At 43.6% G+C, this 20,030-nt stretch overlaps 1 long non-coding RNA gene across 1 annotated transcript in view; it reads left to right on the top strand.

Moving 5' to 3' along the window:
- LOC144766577 (uncharacterized) overlaps positions 1 to 20,030 on the top strand; it is a 132,137-nt gene that overhangs the window by 96,261 nt on the left and 15,846 nt on the right. The window contains exon 2 of the long non-coding RNA XR_013597845.1: positions 10,697 to 10,728. This is a non-coding gene — a long non-coding RNA (uncharacterized LOC144766577). The remainder of the gene's footprint in view (positions 1 to 10,696; positions 10,729 to 20,030) is intronic.

Here is a 20,030-nt window from a genome sequence, read left to right as displayed (position 1 = left end):
TGTTACTCTCGCTGAGAATACCCCCGGGCTGTTCTTGTACCCCTGGGCTAACCGACAGAATTGTTTTTGAGTGCCGTTTACTGAGAATGCAGTTAAAGATCTGCTCTCTGGTGCTATGTTTTGACAAAAGAATCCATTGGAGATGTCCAAGGTTGTTTTGTATTTTTTGCGCACTATGTTATTCATTAGTGCAGCACTGTGTGAGTTTTGCACTGCAAAGGTTTTGCAACATGTGTTAAGGTGTCGGTAATCCAAAACTAGACGATATGAATTGTCTGGTTTGGAGACCGGAAACAAAGGATTGTTCATTTGTGAGGTGCAAGTTTCAATCACCCCCTGGTATTCTAGCTGATCTAGTATTTCATTTACCTGTTTTTTAGCTTCTTGCTTAATTGGGTACTGCCTTTGTGCAGTAGGTTGTGATTTTAACTGGATTTTGTGAGGAGGGGAGTCCTCATCCCATCCTACATGATTTTTATATAAAGCAGGTGCTAAGGCCACTGCCCACTTTCTAGCAAGTGTATATTTTTTATGAATCGGGATTTGATTCGAGAAGGCAGGCATAATTACTTCTTCGCCATGAGGGCACTCCCTGACAAACTCTGTTGGCCAGTCTTTTTCAGCTAGAAGGATGTCATAGCCTTTGGAGAGGTTATCCCAAAATAGTCCCCTTATTTTCCTAGTCTTATCTCCCTCTATACGTAATGTTATCTCGTATATCTTGTGGGGCTTGCTAACTCTGGTGTCTGCAGTTTCCACTTGAAGGTATTCATTCGTGTCCACTGTCTCCAGATGATTCATAAGGACTTTGCGAGCTATGCTCACCTCTGCTGCGCTGTCTAGCATTGTCTGAGCCCACTCTCCGTTTTTCAGTTGTGTCCTCAGTATTCTCGGCATTGTTAACTACCTTGATACTGGCTACCTTCTTTTTTGGAAATTGTAATTTCTTTTTTAGCTGAGCAGATTCCTTGTCTTTGGACTTGGCGTGCTCTTCTGATCGTCCTCTTCTTTCCGATTTCTGCGAGGAATTCTGAAAAGATTGAGAGGGACGTGTATCAATGTCTTGATATCTATCAGGTTTTTTAATATTATCCCTATTTCTAAGGTTATATCTATTCCCAGAGGGGTCACTCTGCGGTGACCTCTGTCTTTGGTTTGGAGATTTCTCTCTTCGCCTCGGAGACCTTCCTCTGGACTGGAAGTTTCTTTTCTTTAGGATTGGATTGTTTGTTTCCATCCCAGTTCTTTTTTGGTGAATTATTATTATTAAAAAATATTTTTTCTGGACTTGTAGTCAGTTGCGGTTTTACTGGTATTCCACCTAGACTATCTCTGCCTAGTTCTTCATAGGATTTTTCTATGATTCTGGCTATTTCAGCTGGTTGGTCTGCTATATCTGTCTCTTTTAACCTCTGGCGGATCGCCACGTTTGCTGCTTCACCTTTTATGTTGGCTAATAATATAGCCGAGACCTGCTTGAAGTCTTTTAGTAATTTCATACCAAGAGTTAAAGCAGGTTCTGGACCGTATTCATCTTGAATTTGTTTGAGCACATCTGGTATTACCGAAATGGATGGAACACCGTGCGTTTTTGTGTAGATGGAAGCAAAGACTGTACCCCAAGTGTCACAGTCCTCAGTGTGTGGTGCGATTCCCATTGGGAGACATATAGTCAGAATCCTGTGTTTTTCCAGCGGGGTGGTGTCAGGAAACACCGCCTCTATTTGGGTGATTTTCTGTGCCAACCAGAATGGTATATGTTCCCGTTTAGCTGGAACTTTACCTAGGCAGGATTGGATGTTCTGTGGTGTGATTTTATTTGTGTTCCCCTGGTGAGGGGTCAGCTGTGGAAGTTTAATCGCTGGCTGAATTGTTGAAGTCCGCATTACATACTGAACTAATTGTCTATGAATTTTTAGTAGTTGTTTTAGCTGTATTAACAGCTCTGCTGCAGGCATTCTTTCGATGTCTGGATGTGGTGTGTATCCGGCTAAGACCGGCCACATTGCTCCTGGTCTTCCTAAAGGACCGAGCCTTGTAATGTGATTGTTATGTTTTAGGGCGCCATCAAATAAGAGCAAATGCTCTTGGAATTTGAGTGGTACTTCCACCTCCTCGAAAGGAGTGTACGTTTCAGGAGGTTCCTCTACTTTGTAATAGTGGAAGTACTTTGTTACAGCATTTGCTGCTGGAAAATGTATCCATGAATAGTATACCTCTGTCTGCCGATATTCGTGTGCCTCAATTACGAATATGACTGTGCCACCTCTAGGTGTCAGTCCATTTTCTATAAGTTTTAAGGTTATAGATCTCCTTTTAATGACCGGAATGAGTATTATATCCGCGTCTGCTGCTTGCATGGTAGCATCAGCATCTGCGAGTTCAGTTGCTAATCTAACTGCCTCTCTTTCATCATCACTCTCTGCCATTTTACAGACAGGATGGTATTATGTTTGTTTGCAGATCAGGTTTCTTTATGGAACAAAGATTAGATGTACAATATTTTGGAACTGTTTATCCTTCAACGTTGACTTGACCAAGAACCATACATAGGAGTTCCCTCCTGCGAGGTTTTGGAGGATATAACCTTTCACCCACTCCAGACGTCTTTGGAGTATTTGGGAAAAGGGGTCTGAGTGAGAAAGCACGACTGAGTTACTCTAAATGTCTTACGTTAGTTTTATCGCCCTTTCCAAACGCGTTGGGCGCCATGTAGTGTAGTTCCTATCTTCCCAATAGGCTCTGCGCATTGGAATAGTACCTACAGCAGTAAAGGCCTAGGCCAGACGTTAACTAGGTCTACTACTGTCGATACTAGACTTAATTTTTGGGTTTACCAGCTAAGCTCAGAGTTCGCTAGAAACTTTCTCAAATGTTCAAGGAAGGATTAACTTCCCTGATTAGACAAGAAGGGATTTAGTTTCTGACAACCATAGAACATGACAACTTTGCTCTCCCCTAATCAAGAGTCATTCTCGAGAGTCGTGTGAGCACAAGGCAATTATTTTACTCAGTCAGTACGTGCATTCTTAGTCTCATCAGAATGTAGAGAAAAGGAAGAGATGGGCGTGTTCAATAAAAAGGTGTTATTTATTGATCAGTCTCTTTTCTCATACATGAGAAATGGATCGATATTATTGCAATACTTATAGTTAAGTAAAGTGCATACATTAAAAGCAATAGTATAAAATAATACTGTAAAAACATTGATATGGTTTCTGAGCCATATGATGTTTAAAATGATTAAAATATATTTACATACACATATACATTTGACTAAACGTACTCAACTGGTGTTTCTAAATACGCCTACCCCGTGTACCTGACCTAAGTCTAATGCGTGGGCGGGAATAGAAAGTTACAGTTTAAGTTAAGTTTGTTTTTGCCAAGTGAATAACTAAAGAATTCTCTGTGAGGGGTTATTCAGTTCTGTACCTGGAATTTAGGATGAATGAGGAATGGTATCTCTTTCTCTGCTCTCGATATTCCAGGCTGCCTGCGAAGGCTGCCCGAAAGCGCCGGTGCTGGGTCTCTCGGCTTGAGATAGCAGCGCGTCTCTCAGCGCGTCAGGAAGGCGGGGCTGCGCCAGCGGGGTCTGCTTCTGCTCTCGGCTTCGGCAAGTATGGCTGCTCCGTCTTGTCACCACGCGTGTGTTTGCATAGGGCAAGGTCGGCAATATTTATACCTTAAAGGTGCCGAGATTGACGTAAGGATGGACATAGGTACGTCAATAAAGATGTCATACGACTTGCTCGTTAGCACATTCTTTTGCAAAAGTTCTCTGTGAAATCAAAACAATGGCCGCACGGATTATCCAGGTTGTCATAGGTTTGATTTGTTATGAGAACGTCGTATGCCTTATCAGGGGCTGGAGGAATGTCGCTTGTCTAATTAGATCTCAAGCGTTATGACCTAATCAGATAACACGTTCCTGTGCCGTAGTGTGACTGCGTCAGATAACGGTATCTGCATCATGGGGGTTTTCTTGCCTCATGGGCTGACTGTTAGTTAACTTGATAGTTAGTTTAACCAGAATAGGGTCAGGAATAGGGGGACTGATTCAGAACCTATAGAAATAAACGACAGTATGCAAATTAGTCTGTTCCTGTCCCAGTGCATGATGGGAACAGGGCAAACCAAACTACAAAAGCCAATTCTTACACTGGGAAGGAAACAAGCTTCCGGTTTTTTTTTTACCGGTTTCTGGCATTACAGCCGTCTTCGGCCCGGCTTGCTTGAATCCTGATGGTGCAATGAGCAAGGGACTCATGTCTGAGTATACCCTTCCACGCTTAGGGTGGACAAAAATATTTACAACAAGGGGTGGTGAGGGACAGAGTCTCTGAATTAAGCAGAATACTCTCACCCTGTCAAGAGATCAGGGCTAGATCCAACACCGTTTTTTAGCTCACTGCACCATCCCAGTTTCAGAACCTGGCTGTATGCAAATTAGTCTGTTCCTGTCCCAGTGCATGATGGGAACAGGGCAAACCAAACTACAAAAGCCAATTCTTACTGAAGCTTGTTTCCTTCCCAGTGTAAGAATTGGCTTTTGTAGTCTGGTCTGCCCTGTTCCCATGATGCACTGGGCCAGGGACAGACTAATTTGCATACAGCCAGGTTCTGAAACTGGGATGGTGCAATGAGCTAAAAAACGGTGTTGGATCTAGCCCTGATCTCTTGACTGGGTGAGAGTACTCTGCTTAATTCAGAGACTCTGTCCATCACCACCCCTTGTTGTAAATAATTTTGTCCACCCTAAGCGTGGAAGGGTATACTCAGATGTGAGTCCCTTGCTCATTGCACCATCAGGATTCAAGCAAGCCGGGCCGAAGACGGCTGAAATGCCAGAAACCGGTCCCCGGAAGCTTGTTTCCTTCCCAGTGTAACAATTGGCTTTTGTAGTCTGGTCTGCCCTGTTCCCATGATGCACTGGGCCAGGGACAGACTAATTTGCATACAGCCAGGTTCTGAAACTGGGATGGTGCAATGAGCTAAAAAACGGTGTTGGATCTAGCCCTGATCTCTTGACTGGGTGAGAGTACTCTGCTTAATTCAGAGACTCTGTCCATCACCACCCCTTGTTGTAAACAATTTTGTCCACCCTAAGTGTGGAAGGGTATACTCAGATGTGAGTCCCTTGCTCATTGCACCATCAGGATTCAAGCAAGCCGGGCCGAAGACGGCTGAAATGCCAGAAACCGGTCCCCGGAAGCTTGTTTCCTTCCCAGTGTAAGAATTGGCTTTTGTAGTATGGTCTGCCCTGTTCCCATGATGCACTGGGCCAGGGACAGACTAATTTGCATACAGCCAGGTTCTGAAACTGGGATGGTGCAATGAGCTAAAAAAAAAAACGGTGTTGGATCTAGCCCTGATCTCTTGACTGGGTGAGAGTACTCTGCTTAATTCAGAGACTCTGTCCATCACCACCCCTTGTTGTAAATAATTTTGTCCACCCTAAGCGTGGAAGGGTATACTCAGATGTGAGTCCCTTGCTCATTGCACCATCAGGATTCAAGCAAGCCGGGCCGAAGACGGCTGAAATGCCAGAAACCGGTCCCCGGAAGCTTGTTTCCTTCCCAGTGTAAGAATTGGCTTTTGTAGTCTGGTCTGCCCTGTTCCCATGATGCACTGGGCCAGGGACAGACTAATTTGCATACAGCCAGGTTCTGAAACTGGGATGGTGCAATGAGCTAAAAAACGGTGTTGGATCTAGCCCTGATCTCTTGACTGGGTGAGAGTACTCTGCTTAATTCAGAGACTCTGTCCATCACCACCCCTTGTTGTAAATAATTTTGTCCACCCTAAGCGTGGAAGGGTATACTCAGATGTGAGTCCCTTGCTCATTGCACCATCAGGATTCAAGCAAGCCGGGCCGAAGACGGCTGAAATGCCAGAAACCGGTCCCCGGAAGCTTGTTTCCTTCCCAGTGTAAGAATTGGCTTTTGTAGTCTGGTCTGCCCTGTTCCCATGATGCACTGGGCCAGGGGCAGACTAATTTGCATACAGCCAGGTTCTGAAACTGGGATGGTGCAATGAGCTAAAAAACGGTGTTGGATCTAGCCCTGATCTCTTGACTGGGTGAGAGTACTCTGCTTAATCCAGAGACTCTGTCCATCACCACCCCTTGTTGTAAATAATTTTGTCCACCCTAAGCGTGGAAGGGTATACTCAGATGTGAGTCCCTTGCTCATTGCACCATCAGGATTCAAGCAAGCCGGGCCGAAGACGGCTGAAATGCCAGAAACCGGTCCTGGGAAGCTTGTTTCCTTCCCAGTGTAAGAATTGGCTTTTGTAGTCTGGTCTGCCCTGTTCCCATGATGCACTGGGCCAGGGACAGACTAATTTGCATACAGCCAGGTTCTGAAACTGGGATGGTGCAATGAGCTAAAAAACGGTGTTGGATCTAGCCCTGATCTCTTGACTGGGTGAGAGTACTCTGCTTAATTCAGAGACTCTGTCCATCACCACCCCTTGTTGTAAATAATTTTGTCCACCCTAAGCGTGGAAGGGTATACTCAGATGTGAGTCCCTTGCTCATTGCACCATCAGGATTCAAGCAAGCCGGGCCGAAGACGGCTGAAATGCCAGAAACCGGTCCCCGGAAGCTTGTTTCCTTCCCAGTGTAAGAATTGGCTTTTGTAGTCTGGTCTGCCCTGTTCCCATGATGCACTGGGCCAGGGACAGACTAATTTGCATACAGCCAGGTTCTGAAACTGGGATGGTGCAATGAGCTAAAAAACGGTGTTGGATCTAGCCCTGATCTCTTGACTGGGTGAGAGTACTCTGCTTAATTCAGAGACTCTGTCCATCACCACCCCTTGTTGTAAATAATTTTGTCCACCCTAAGCGTGGAAGGGTATACTCAGATGTGAGTCCCTTGCTCATTGCACCATCAGGATTCAAGCAAGCCGGGCCGAAGACGGCTGAAATGCCAGAAACCGGTCCCCGGAAGCTTGTTTCCTTCCCAGTGTAAGAATTGGCTTTTGTAGTCTGGTCTGCCCTGTTCCCATGATGCACTGGGCCAGGGACAGACTAATTTGCATACAGCCAGGTTCTGAAACTGGGATGGTGCAATGAGCTAAAAAACGGTGTTGGATCTAGCCCTGATCTCTTGATTGGGTGAGAGTACTCTGCTTAATTCAGAGACTCTGTCCATCACCACCCCTTGTTGTAAATAATTTTGTCCACCCTGAGCGTGGAAGGGTATACTCAGATGTGAGTCCCTTGCTCATTGCACCATCAGGATTCAAGCAAGTCGGGCCGAAGACGGCTGAAATGCCAGAAACCGGTCCCCGGAAGCTTGTTTCCTTCCCAGTGTAAGAATTGGCTTTTGTAGTCTGGTCTGCCCTGTTCCCATGATGCACTGGGCCAGGGACAGACTAATTTGCATACAGCCAGGTTCTGAAACTGGGATGGTGCAATGAGCTAAAAAACGGTGTTGGATCTAGCCCTGATCTCTTGACTGGGTGAGAGTACTCTGCTTAATTCAGAGACTCTGTCCATCACCCCCCCCTTGTTGTAAATAGTATAAAGAGTTCAGCACATTGTCTTCATTTGGCGAAAACAGGCGCTGCAGCTTTGGAAATCTGTGTCTCTAGCAATAGATTGTCACCGTCCACCTCCCAAGATTGTGAACGATTTAGGAGGGGGTGTACAAGGCCCCATAACTTCAGGCCTCTCTAATAATTCAGATGTCATGCTACCTGCTGAAGTAACTGGCCACTCAAGTTTCAAAGGGTTCAGTTTCATGTAACTCAATAACATCCACCAATGTGTCCAAGAAAGGCTGAGGGACATTGAGGATGTTTGTGGAAGTATTCACAAATCACACCAAAGACAGTTGATTGTAGAAGAGTTGGTTTATTGGCCACAGTCTCAACAGCCTCCAGACTCCACCTGATTTAAACAGAATCTTCCCTTGGTTATCTTTCTCCTTGCATTCCACACCCTTTAGCAATGGAGCATAGAATGTGGAATGCAGTGTGAAAGACTCATCACCACAATGTTTCAGTGTTTGCGGGAAGATCCCCAAATGAACGGGGTGTCATCAGCATATAGGCAATACCTTCCTGCAGTTGCTTCACGAGGAGGAAAAAGAGACGAATATAGATAGTAAATATTAAACGGTCAGAAAAGACCCTAAAAATGTTTAATTTTCTGGGCTTGGGTTGAAAAAGGATGCAGGACTTAACTAGCTGAAAAGAGGTGAGTCCACTTACAAGAGAGACGGAAAAGCCATCCGTTCTTAGTCGTGAGTAGGGTTTCGTGTTGAGTGATCCATAAGGATGATGCTGACCTCACCTCACCTTTAACCACCCATCTGAGAAGGTCATAGCGGTCAGAGACCATTACTAGTCCTGTACTTCTTCCAGCCTTAGTCTAGCCTGAGAGGACTCTAGACTGGGATTATCCTCCAGCTGAGTTAAATTACGCTTTTCCTGAAACTTACACCAGGGTGGTAACATGGAAATTGGTCTAAAGGGAGGATTTAGACTTATTTCATTTAGTGTCACTCTATGCTGACAGCTTCCAGATGTTTCATACAAGATGAGACTCTGACTTGTCCCCATAACTGGTTCACAAGTTAGAAAGCACTTACCATTATTAATAGGGCGTGGTTAAAATCAATGACATGATTCTCAAATGATAAACTGCTCCCATGGGGACAGATTTACAATTTTTTCAAGCAACGCTGTGTGAAAGGGAGACATCAGAAATATGCTGTATCTACTAAGATATTACATGTTTCTGCTGTCTCCTAGCACTGGTGCATTGTGTGCTACCCAATGCCAACATTCAATCAATCAATCAATCAAGAATTTGTAGAGCGCACTACTTACCCGTGAGGGTCTCAAGGCGCTGGGGGGAAAAAAAGGGGGGGCGCCAATGGTCGAACAGCCAGGTCTTGAGTAGCCTCTTGAAGGTCAGCAGGTCTTGGGTCTGTCGTAGGCTCAGTGGGAGGGTGTTCCAGGTCTTGGCGGCGAGGTGGGAGAAGGATCTGCCACCAGTGGTTGTTCTTCGGATGGGAGGGACGGTGGCGAGGGCGAGGTCGGCGGAACGGAGCTGGCGGTTGGGGATGTAGAAGAAGAGTCGTCTGTTGAGGTAGGCTGGGCCGGTCTTATGGAGTGCCTTGTGTGCGTGGATGAGGAGCTTGAAGGAAATCCTCTAGTTGATGGGGCGCCAATGCAGGGTTCTCAGGTGGGGGGTGATGTGGCTGTGGCGTGGTACGTCGAGGATCAGGCATGCAGAGGTGTTTTGAATGCGTTGCAGTCGTTTGATGAGGTTGGCCGGGGCTCCCGGGTAGAGGGCGTTTCCATAGTCGAGTCTGCTACTGACGAGGGCCTGGGTGACTGTTCTTCTTGTATCTGTCGGGATCCACCTGTAGATCTTGCGGAGTATGCGGAGGGTGTTGAAGCAGGAGGAGGAGACTACGTTGACTTGCTTGTTCATGGAGATTGTTGAGTCGTGGATGACTCCCAGGTTCCGTGCGTGGTCAGTGGGTGTCAGGGCTGCTCCCACTGCTGTAGGGCACCAGGAGTCATCCCAGGCTGAAGGGTTGGAGCCGAGGATGAGGAACTCCGTCTTGTCCGCGTTCAGCTTCAGTCGGCTGATCTTCATCCAGTTGGAGACGGCCTTCATTCCTTCGTGGAGGTTGGATTTGGCGGTGAGGGGGTCCTTAGTGAGGGAGAGGATCAGTTGGGTGTCGTCGGCGTAGAAGTTTATGTTGAGGTTGCTGAAGACTCACCACGCCCGTAAATGAGGGTGTTTGGATAGTGCAGCTAGGACCATGCTAGACATTGAGACACAAAGATTTAACAAGCCATATATACACCAAGGGGCCCCAAGTTCTAGTCAGCTTTCAGTCATAAGATAGTGTTTAGGGGACCTATCTGGCAAGAGCACGCACGCACGTCGGCTCTGTGCGACAATGCGACCTCTTTAGGAACCTGGGGCCCTATAGAGATAAATCTAGCGCCTGTTTTGCGTCATGTGTATCTAAAGTTCACACATATAACTCTGCATTTCTCCTTCTTGATGCAATGAGTTTAAACAGCATGTCTAGGACGGAGATGCAATCTCTGCTTGCTGCTTCTTGTCTTGATCTGTTTATAGTTAGGCATTAATTTGGAGACGTTTTTAAGCTTTAGACACCTTGAGGGCAGCAAAACAGGCTCTCGGCTGATCATGATACGGCTCCCCACTACTCTTAGGTGACGGATATATGTATTCTGAGCTCCTGGCTTGTGTGCTGTCATGGCTTTGGTGGAGGAGACTGGAAGAGGCTAGGGACAAGGGGGAGGGTTGGCGGGTTTAAACTGATGCAGCAGCCTACCAGTTGAGTCCCCAATTAAGACCTTGTCTTTGAGTGAAGGAAACAGCTATTAGATACCATTTTGTACTCCTATGATGTTACGCCAGTTGGTCCAGATTTTAGTTGTGGACAAGTGTGACTTCAGAGTTCTGTAGAATTATGTTGCAGTCCTTCCTCTACTTTCGGCATTCACGTATGTCGCTTTTACACTTCAAATATTATTTTCATCATATCTTTACTCTCGGTAGTGATCTGGGTTTAGGTATGAAATGTCACATCCTGTAAATGTGTCTCACAGATGGTATACTGTATGAATATATGTACATTTTGTGTCCAAGTAATTATTTATTTTGGTAAATTCTTGTTAATCTTTCTTTTCAGAAGAATTCTCCGCCATTCCAAAGGCCAATCGGGTAAGACAGATTTGTGAACTATTGCATGGTTCTGTCACCTTAGATAAAGCAAAACCTTCCCCCACCACTTCGCACACACTTAAACTCAGTTGTTCACTCTGATGCTCACCCTTTCACAAGCACTTTTACACTGAGTCAATGGCAGTGGAGGCCGGCATGAACAGGGGATGGTGGGGCTGGAAGGCAGGAGGGGTGGGGGTAAATAAAAAATAACATTGAAACTTACGTCCTTGCCGGGTCCTCCTCACGCGTCCTCCTCGTCGCGTTTTTCCTCTGAGTGGAATGGATCAGGACGCAGCCAGCCTCCCCTAAGCCAATCACAACGCTGCAATACAGCATTGAAATTGGTCTGAGGGCCATAGTTCGGCGCTCAGATGGGGGCTGGGATCCTGTGCAGGTTTTCCACCCAGGCTGCAATGCAGGAGAATATGCTAAGTGCTCACGAATGTTTGTTTGGCCCGAGACAGCCGGTCAAACATTCATGCGCATTTAGGGAGTGAAAACCACTCCTTACCTCCCCGGCTCTGTCAGAAGAGCAGCCCGCCCCGCCTGGCAAAGCTGCCGCGGCCGTAAAAGGAAAAAATAAAATGATAATAACATTGAGTACTATCTGTTTATATTTCCTTACACTGCTGAAAAGCAGTAGGGCAACGCTACTTGCCAATGGCAGTTGCTCATCTGCGCTACTCAACCCCCTGCTCACGCCATGATTTTCTCTTGTGGTCACTGATGAAGTGCTTTGCACTGTGTAAATCTTGATGCAAACTTGGGTATAGAATGAGCTCTCCGATTAATCTTTAGTTACGAGCGACGCCACTCATCAAAATCAGCACAGTGCAGTAATGTGAAGCACAATAGGCTCCACATAAAGGACAGAGGATATTGGATTTGCAAACTATGAAGGTTTATTAAAAGATTAGCAACGTTGCAATTTCAAATCATCAAATTAACTGGTATTCAATAGTACATACGCGCGATAGTAAGCAGACAGCTTTGATACTTGCTGCATGCGCCAAGAAGCTGCTTATTACACATTTTTAAAACTGTTGGAAATCTGTTTTAAACTGCACTGTTTCTAGAATTAGGCTTATAGTATTAAAAGTACTAACTTTAGAACAGCAAACTGCCTCTCCATGGTCCACCGCGGGATCATCCCGTTTGTTTGTGGCGGGAATTGGACAACTTCCGGCTTCGAGGGAGGTTGGCGTTCGAGCGGCCCCTGCCTCCTCGATAAAACTGGATGCTTCGCAGGACGTGCAGTGGGTGTGCCACTGGTGCGCTGAAGGCGCGCGAAAGCCAAGCCCGTCTCCGCACATCCGTGCCAGACCGGGCCCAGGGGCCAGGCCCCATGTAGGTCTGAAATACCAGACGAGAATTGAATATTCAAGGTAAGATTTAATGAGACTGGACAAGCCTATCTCACCCAAATGTAAAAACAATGTGAATGCTGATAGGAAGTTTTTAAAATGCCTACACTGCAATTTTAACCTCACGTACAGGAATCACTCCAAGAAACAGGCTACGAAGTGGTAACTAATGCTATCAAATTGTCGGTCTATGGCTAGACATAAATAGGAGATCTATGATATTCTAGAAGAAAAAAATCCAGATACGTTACTTCTTACAGAGACCTGGCTAAATGACAGTTCTGATCCTGATACCATACACACACTCCCGGAGGGTTGTGAGATTCAAAGGCAAGATAGGGAACAAAGAGGAGAGGGAATTGCTATAATTCATAAATCCTCCTTGAAGTGTAGTATAATAGAAGCAAATATAAAACACTGTGTCCAAAAGCTAAACACAGGAAATGGGCTGGGTTTAATCTTAGTTCCTTTTCGCAGGCACTCGAAAAAAATAAGCCAATACTAGGAACAGATATAAACATTGCCAATGCTCAATTTGAGGAATGAACAACAGGTGCCGTTGATGAGATAGCGCCATAGAGTACTAGGAGTCCCAAGAGACAGAAGGCTTCAGCACCATGGTACAATGAAACTCTTGCTAGAACAAAAAAAGAGTGTAAGAAGTTAGAGCGGAATTGGCGCAAACATTTTTGCAATAAGGCCAAGGACTGTTATAAAAAAGAACGAAAAAAGTATCATACATTAATTAAGGAAACAAGGTGTGAGTTCTACACGGGAAAAATAGAAAGAGCGAGGAGCTCCTCCAAAGAAATGTTTTCCATATTAAAGTCACTTAAATCCTATGAAATCCCAAGGATGAAGAAACACCCTCAGTAGAAAACGACAATAAAATTGCTGAATACTTTGAAGGGAAGGTGGCTAAAATATATATTTTTTTCCCAGCAGAAGCACGTCAGGGGAGCAGCTTAGAACCTAGGAAGGTGAAGAAATTTTTAGGAGAAATGTTCAATGAATTTAAAATGTTAGAACTTAACAAACTTAAAACAATCGCCAAAGGAATTAAATCTGGATCCCCACAGATCCTGCACGACCAGAACAACTATTGATGGGAGCAGATCTTATCATGCCTTACATCTCTGAGCTAATTACAACTTCCTTCCAGAAGGGGGAAGTACCTACTAGATGGAAACAAGCGATAGTCCGTCCGTTGAAAAAAAAACCATCCATAGACCAATCAGTTTTAGAAAACTTACGCCCAATCTCGTTGTTACCATTTGTCGTGAACATTGCGGACAAACTAGTAAATAAACAGCTAACCTTCCATATAAAGAAAAATGACCTATTACACCCTTCCCAATTTGGCTTTAGAACAGCCCACTCCATGGAATCAGCTCTGTTACTGGCTACAGACACATTGAGAAACTGGGCGGATACGGGGCAGACAGCTGCAATGATCCTGTTGAACTTAAGTGCGGCTTTCGATACAGTCTCCCATGGACTGTACTTGCACAGACTAGAGGAATGTGGTGTAGAAGGTATTGCATTACATTGGATGGCATCCTTCATTTTGTCATGTAGTTTTCAAGTATTACAGCAATCACAAGTATCCAAGAGTATCCTATTGCCCCAGGGAGTCCCACAGGGATCAATTTTGAGTCCCACGCTATTCAACCTATATGTGGGACCACTGGCAGAGCTACTGTAAAAACGTCAGGTTACCATCGTATCGTACGCTGATGATACTCAGCTGATGGTAACATTCTTGGGAAATAACAGACAGTGCTCAATTTTACTAGGTGCTTAGAGGACGTAGCAAAATGGATGTCCAATCACTGCCTGAAGTTGAATGGGAATAAAACAGAGGTAATGATAGTGGGTAAAACTCCGAATATATGGTCCTCTGCATGGTGGCCGGAAACATTGGGCCCAGTAACTACTCCCAAAATGGAAGTAAAAAATGTGGGAGTCTGGTTCGACACTAAATTGTTTTTTGATGTTCAAATACGGAAGGTAGAGGGTTAGTGCTTTGGTACCTTAAAAACATTCTGGACCTACTACCACCCAAGACTTCCCAATTAGATTATGGGAACGTACTGTATCTGGGAGTGCCAAAGAAGGGGCTAGGCAAATTAGAGGTGGTGCATAATGCGGCAGCCCTGTAGGTATTGAGTCTTCCCAGAAGAGCTTCTGCAAAAAAAGCCCTGGAGGACTTACATTGGCTGCCGGTGGAAAAAAGAGTCCAGTTCAAGTCAACGTGTTACTGCCATAAAATTCTTGCAGAAAAAGGTCCGCGATACCTGCACTCTCTCATAACACATTGTATTCCTGGCCACAATTTGCCGATCGGAAGGAAGGGCATTAGTAAAGGTCCCAAGAATACAGACCACAAGAATGGTTATGGGGGCACAGTCATTCAGATATCTTGCGGCAAAATCTTGGAACAAGGTCCCGGAAACCCTAAGAACGGAACCGTGCGAAACTACATTCAGGAAAAAAATTAAAACATGGGGGTATATTACCAACAACTAGCGATAATTTTTGTCTCTAACTTGTTTAGAGACAAAAATTATCGCCGCACATCGGCGATTTTTATCGCAGATAAACCTTGCTATTAGCAAGGTTTATCGCAAATGCGATAAAAAACTCCCGCAATGCATGAATATCGCTGAAAAGTCAGCGATATTCATGCATTATCGAGCAAATGCTCTTAGCCATGTTATCCACCTCCCATTGGATAACATGGCTAAGAACTGCTCAGGGCAGGTGTTAGCTTTTGGAGATATTCGCGGTTAGCGCGAATATCTCCAAAAGTTGGTAATAGGAGATAGCGATGTTAGCGACTGTTTCCAGTCGCTAACATCTTGGCATGCCCACTTTGCATGTCATTAGTGATAAATATCACTGACATGCAAAGCGGGGCCCAAGATGGTCGCTATCTCCTATTAGCTGTCGCTAACTGGTGTTAGCGACAGCTTGGTAATAGGGAGATAATTTTATCTCCGCTTTCTTGGCTTTTAAAGCCAAAAAGCGGAGATAAACCCCCTTGATAATATGCCCCATGGTTATTTTCCTCTGCATCCTAAAGTTAACGAAGGCGGTAGTAATGTGCCTGTATGTAACTCTGGGACGGTTTTATGACCGTTCTCTTACCAGTGAGTCTACTTAGCGCGGTGACACGCCGGTGGCGTAACCAACGATTTAGAAATGTATAAATAAATAAACATACATGCATTAGTCAATATATTTCAAAGCAATGCAAAATCATAAATGCAAAGGCAAACAGGTATAAAGTTGTCTCAAATAAAGCAGAGAAAAACAGTTTTCCATGAAGAGAATGCCCTGCACTGCTAAGCTAGCAGAAGGTCATGGAACTGGGGAGAAATCAGAGTGAAGGTGTCAGCTTGAGAGCATTTGAAAGACAGGTAAAACTTCTTACAAGAATGAAAGGGCATCAAAAGTAATAGGAAAGAGAATTAATTCCCTCTAAGAGACAGGCAAAGCTTCTTCTGGCAAGGACCAAAGGCATCTGATCTTGTGTCTACACTGCAGGAGTTTAAATCAGTTTTTGTCCAATTTTGCTACACATACACATGACTTCCAGGAGGTGTGGTTTCAGGAACAGAAAGATAAATCATTGTTATCAGTTACACAACCATAAGCACAGTGATGGCTTTCTAAATGTTCTTCAGACTCCAGTTATCTGCAACATAATGAGACACATTTAGCTCAAAACGCTGCTTTTTAACATATACTATAATGAGTGCGTAAAATAAACATTTACGTGGAAAAGAAGAAACAGATGATATAATCTTCAAAGTTGCTGATACAGTTTTTCCCCTGAAATAAAAATAAAGAAAATACATGGACAGAAAAAATATGGCAGCCTAACGTCCATGTTAAAATACGGCCTATGTTTTCCACAGTCAGATCAACATTGATAACGCACAGTAAATACATTTGTGTGTTGCATGTTAATATTCTTGTGTTCAAATCATTTAATTATAAAAACTCTCTATCATCAATGCCTGAGAGGTGAATGAAGTGGAAGCGGTGAGTTCACAAGTGTCCTCTCTTCCCTCTGTAGCCTGTGGTGGAGATTCAGTAGAGTTTGGTCAGTTTTGTGCCCAAGCGAGGAACTCCAGTAAAGTCAGTATCCCCCCAAAAAACTGTCTATTCTGAAGTCAGGCGGTAATGAGTCCACAGGGGACCCTCATGGTATATTCAAAAACTTCATTATGAATTCATGGATGAACCATGGGGGTCCATGTTTATAATTGGTCGCGTTTCAACGGCTAACATTAACCCTTTGTGCCCACGTGCTGTACTGGGGTACAGTCTGTGCGTATGTTCTGCTGGTATTTCTTTCAACCCCTTACGCCGTGGTGTTTGGCTTCAGAAGTCTCCATGGCCCATGCAATGCTATCAGCCCCCTATTAGTTAATTATTTTTTATATTTATCTGGAGAATGGCTGTTTCTGATTGGATGTCATTTCTTTATATATAAGAATCAACATATGAAACCAATTATGCTGCAATGCAAGGTCTGATGATGGCACAATTATATAAATCCTGCACCTGGAGTGGCACGGTGAGGATATAGCTGTACTAAGGATAGGAGGTTAGACAAAGAGCTGGGAAGGGTGAGGGTGTGGGGGGCAAGGAAATTGTTTTTAGTGCCTCTGCACCTGTCAGTGTGGATTTGATGGAAACTACTGGACTCCAGAAATCAGAGTAAGTGAAGCCGGATGTGACATGTGACATACATGTGACATTTATAGATTGGGAGCCTGCATCCTGGTGCCCACGCTCGAATGTGTGCAAGGCTAACTTAGATCTTCTCTTCCAGGGGATACTCATCAAAATCATAAGCACTGAATAGTCCCGTCCACGTGGGGGGACCCCAGAGCAATACCCATATATATATATATATATATATATATATATATATATATATATATATATATATATATATATATTCACTGAAAAAACCATAGGTTATAGACCATATATAGTTAGGAATTAGCATTTAAAAAACCTTATTTTACTCACACAAAACCATTGAAATTCCATATATAGTTAGTTGCACTAACTATATATCGCGCACCCGCAATCCACTGCTGATCATGTCACATATTACATCATTCATGACATGGTCAGTGACATCACTGATGACATCACTGATGACATCTCAAATGACATCACTGATGACATCACTGATGACATCATCCAGTGACTGTGTGTTTCTGTAAAGTTTAAATATGTTTTACATATTGAAGAATGAGTGGATGTATAAGTGTCTGGATGAAGGATTTAGTAGGTGCGTGACTGACTGTATGAGTGAGTGATTAAATGTGTCTCACTGAATGCATGGGTTAGTGACTAAACTGTCTTAATTTGTGCATCATAATGTCTGTTGTGATGTAAACTGCTGCATGTGTTGATCATTAGCTATACGAGAGGCTATATGTGTTATTGATTGGTTGCCCAAATATTTGTATGGGAGATTGAGTTTGTGTAGGGGTGGCTGGGAGGTGTGTGACTCTGTGCATAGATGTGTGAGCAGTTGATTCACTAGGTGTATGAGTTCAAGAGTGCATGTGGAAACAGCTACATGGGCAGTTGACTGTGTGCATGAGTGTATTGATGAGTGAATGGATATCTCAATGCTACATGTCATAGTAAGTACATATGTAAAACACAGTACATGTGAGAGTTGGCATATATAAATAACTGTGCATGAGAGCCACTGAATGTGTGAGTGGTTGTATGGATCATTGTGAACTTGTATCAGGGATTGTATAAGAGAGTAAATATGTGTTAGTATATGTTTGAATAAGTAAGGTGTGTATAACTGTATAGTTGAAGAAATGGAGGTGAGATTGTTTATTTGCATGACTGACTAGGTGTGTGAGTAACTCCATGGATGAGTGACAGTGTGTGAGTGTCTGTATACACTGAGTGTATCTAAGGTTATATTAGAGTCTGAAGAGGTTTATCGTATTAGCACAAGAATGATGTCAAATGAGATGTCATCATTGATGTCATCATTGATGTCATCAGTGATGTCATTTGAGATGTCATCAGTGATGTCATCAGTGATGTCACTGACCATGTCATGAATGATGTAATATGTGACATGATCAGCAGTGGATTGCGGGTGCGCGATATATAGTTAGTGCAACTAACTATATATGGAATTTCAATGGTTTTGTGTGAGTAAAATAAGGTTTTTTAAATGCTAATTCCTAACTATATATGGTCTATAACCTATGGTTTTTTCAGTGAATTTTCAAGGTTTTGTAAATGCTAATTCCTAACTATATATGGTCTATAACCTATGGTTTTTTCAGTGAATTTCATTGGTTTTTTAACAGCTAATATCTGTAGCTGTAAAATGTATTCTTCTTTAAATCCAAAAATATATTTTATATGTTTATTAATAACTTTTTTTTTAAATATTTTTTTTTCTTCGTTCCCGCTTCGCGAATCGGGAAGCTTCCCGTTAGCTGACCTTGATGCCGCGAAATAGACCGCGAGCCGGTAAACGTTTCTTTACCGCAACTGCCGCGTTAGAAAACAACATCATCACGCCTCCCGTCCGCATGACGTTTCGCGTTGTCGCGTGATACGTCATATGACGTGCTACGTTAGCGAACTGGTACGCTTACCGAGTCGCAAAGCACAGGTTTCTGGAAGCAAACCGGGAGGCCCTGCAAAGCGCGTAACGTAAACACAGCAGGTCATGTGACTTGGTAATAACACTTTTCATTGGTTCATTTCACTTTTGGTTTCCTAATGATGTAAGACTAGGTCATATAATATAAAATGAACACTTTTCATTGGTTGAGAACTATTGTTTTTCCCAAATGATGAAAATCCCTCCTTCTTTCCTCACTCTGACTTTCATCATTGTGAGAGAAAGACCCTTTGTTACCAGTGAGCAATGGCTTCTTTAGTAGCTTCAGCTGGTGCTTCCCCACCACCTCCACCACATCCAAGGAAGAGTGGACCACCTGCTCAAGTTATAATTCAACAAGAAGAGGAAGAAGAGGAACAGGACGACGAGCACGAAGAGAGGCACTTTTTGCCTGAGGAGCCCAGGACGTCTCACCGGAAAGAAAACTTCATTTGGCAATTTTTTAAAATTCCCAAAGGTCAGAAAAAAGTAAATGCAAGATACGTAACTTGCCTTATATGTCAAGATAGACTGTCCAGAGGGACCGACAAAAAATACAGTTTCGGAAACTACACAATGCATCGCCATATGACTAGGTGGCATCCTAACAACTACAGTGCTGCACAGTTTCGTAACGACCTAGATAATCTCCCTATTATGGCCAGAAGATCTGTTGTACCGGAAGTAACTGGACCAGAGGGCAGGGAGATGGTGCCAAATATACAAACAAGATTTCGTGAAGTAAAACAAGTCTGCGTACATTGCAGGGGATTCATTTGCTACGGAGAAAGAAGCATCACTCTGATCAACAGAGCTATTGACTATCATATGCAAGTTTGTACGAAACGCCCCAAATAATAAATTCTTTTTTTTTGTTTTGTTGCTCCTGTTGAGCCCTTTACAATGAATCGTTTTCGTTGCCCCCTCCGAAAAAAAACAAAAAAAAATATAAAACTGTTCAGAAAAATTCAAAAAAAGTAAAAAAATGTTCAGAAAAATAATAAAAAAAATATAAAACAACAAAAACAATTAAAAAAAAAGTTCTTTTCAGAACTACCTCCCCGTTATTAAAAAATTGGTACAATATTTGGAACTGTGCCAACCTCTATTTCTCTTAGTTCGCTTCCCAGTTCGCTCCCCGGTACGCGAACCGGAAGCGAACCCAAAAATTTTTTTTTAAAAAAAGAACAGTAAGTATAAGGGAAGGAAACAGACAGTTATGTTAAAAGAAAGACAGCTATAGGGGAGTAAACTAGAGA

Source organism: Lissotriton helveticus, chromosome 7, assembly GCF_964261635.1.
Source record: "Lissotriton helveticus chromosome 7, aLisHel1.1, whole genome shotgun sequence".
In the NCBI taxonomy this organism is placed as follows: domain Eukaryota; kingdom Metazoa; phylum Chordata; class Amphibia; order Caudata; family Salamandridae; genus Lissotriton; species Lissotriton helveticus.
This window is presented reverse-complemented; position numbering and strand designations above follow the sequence as displayed.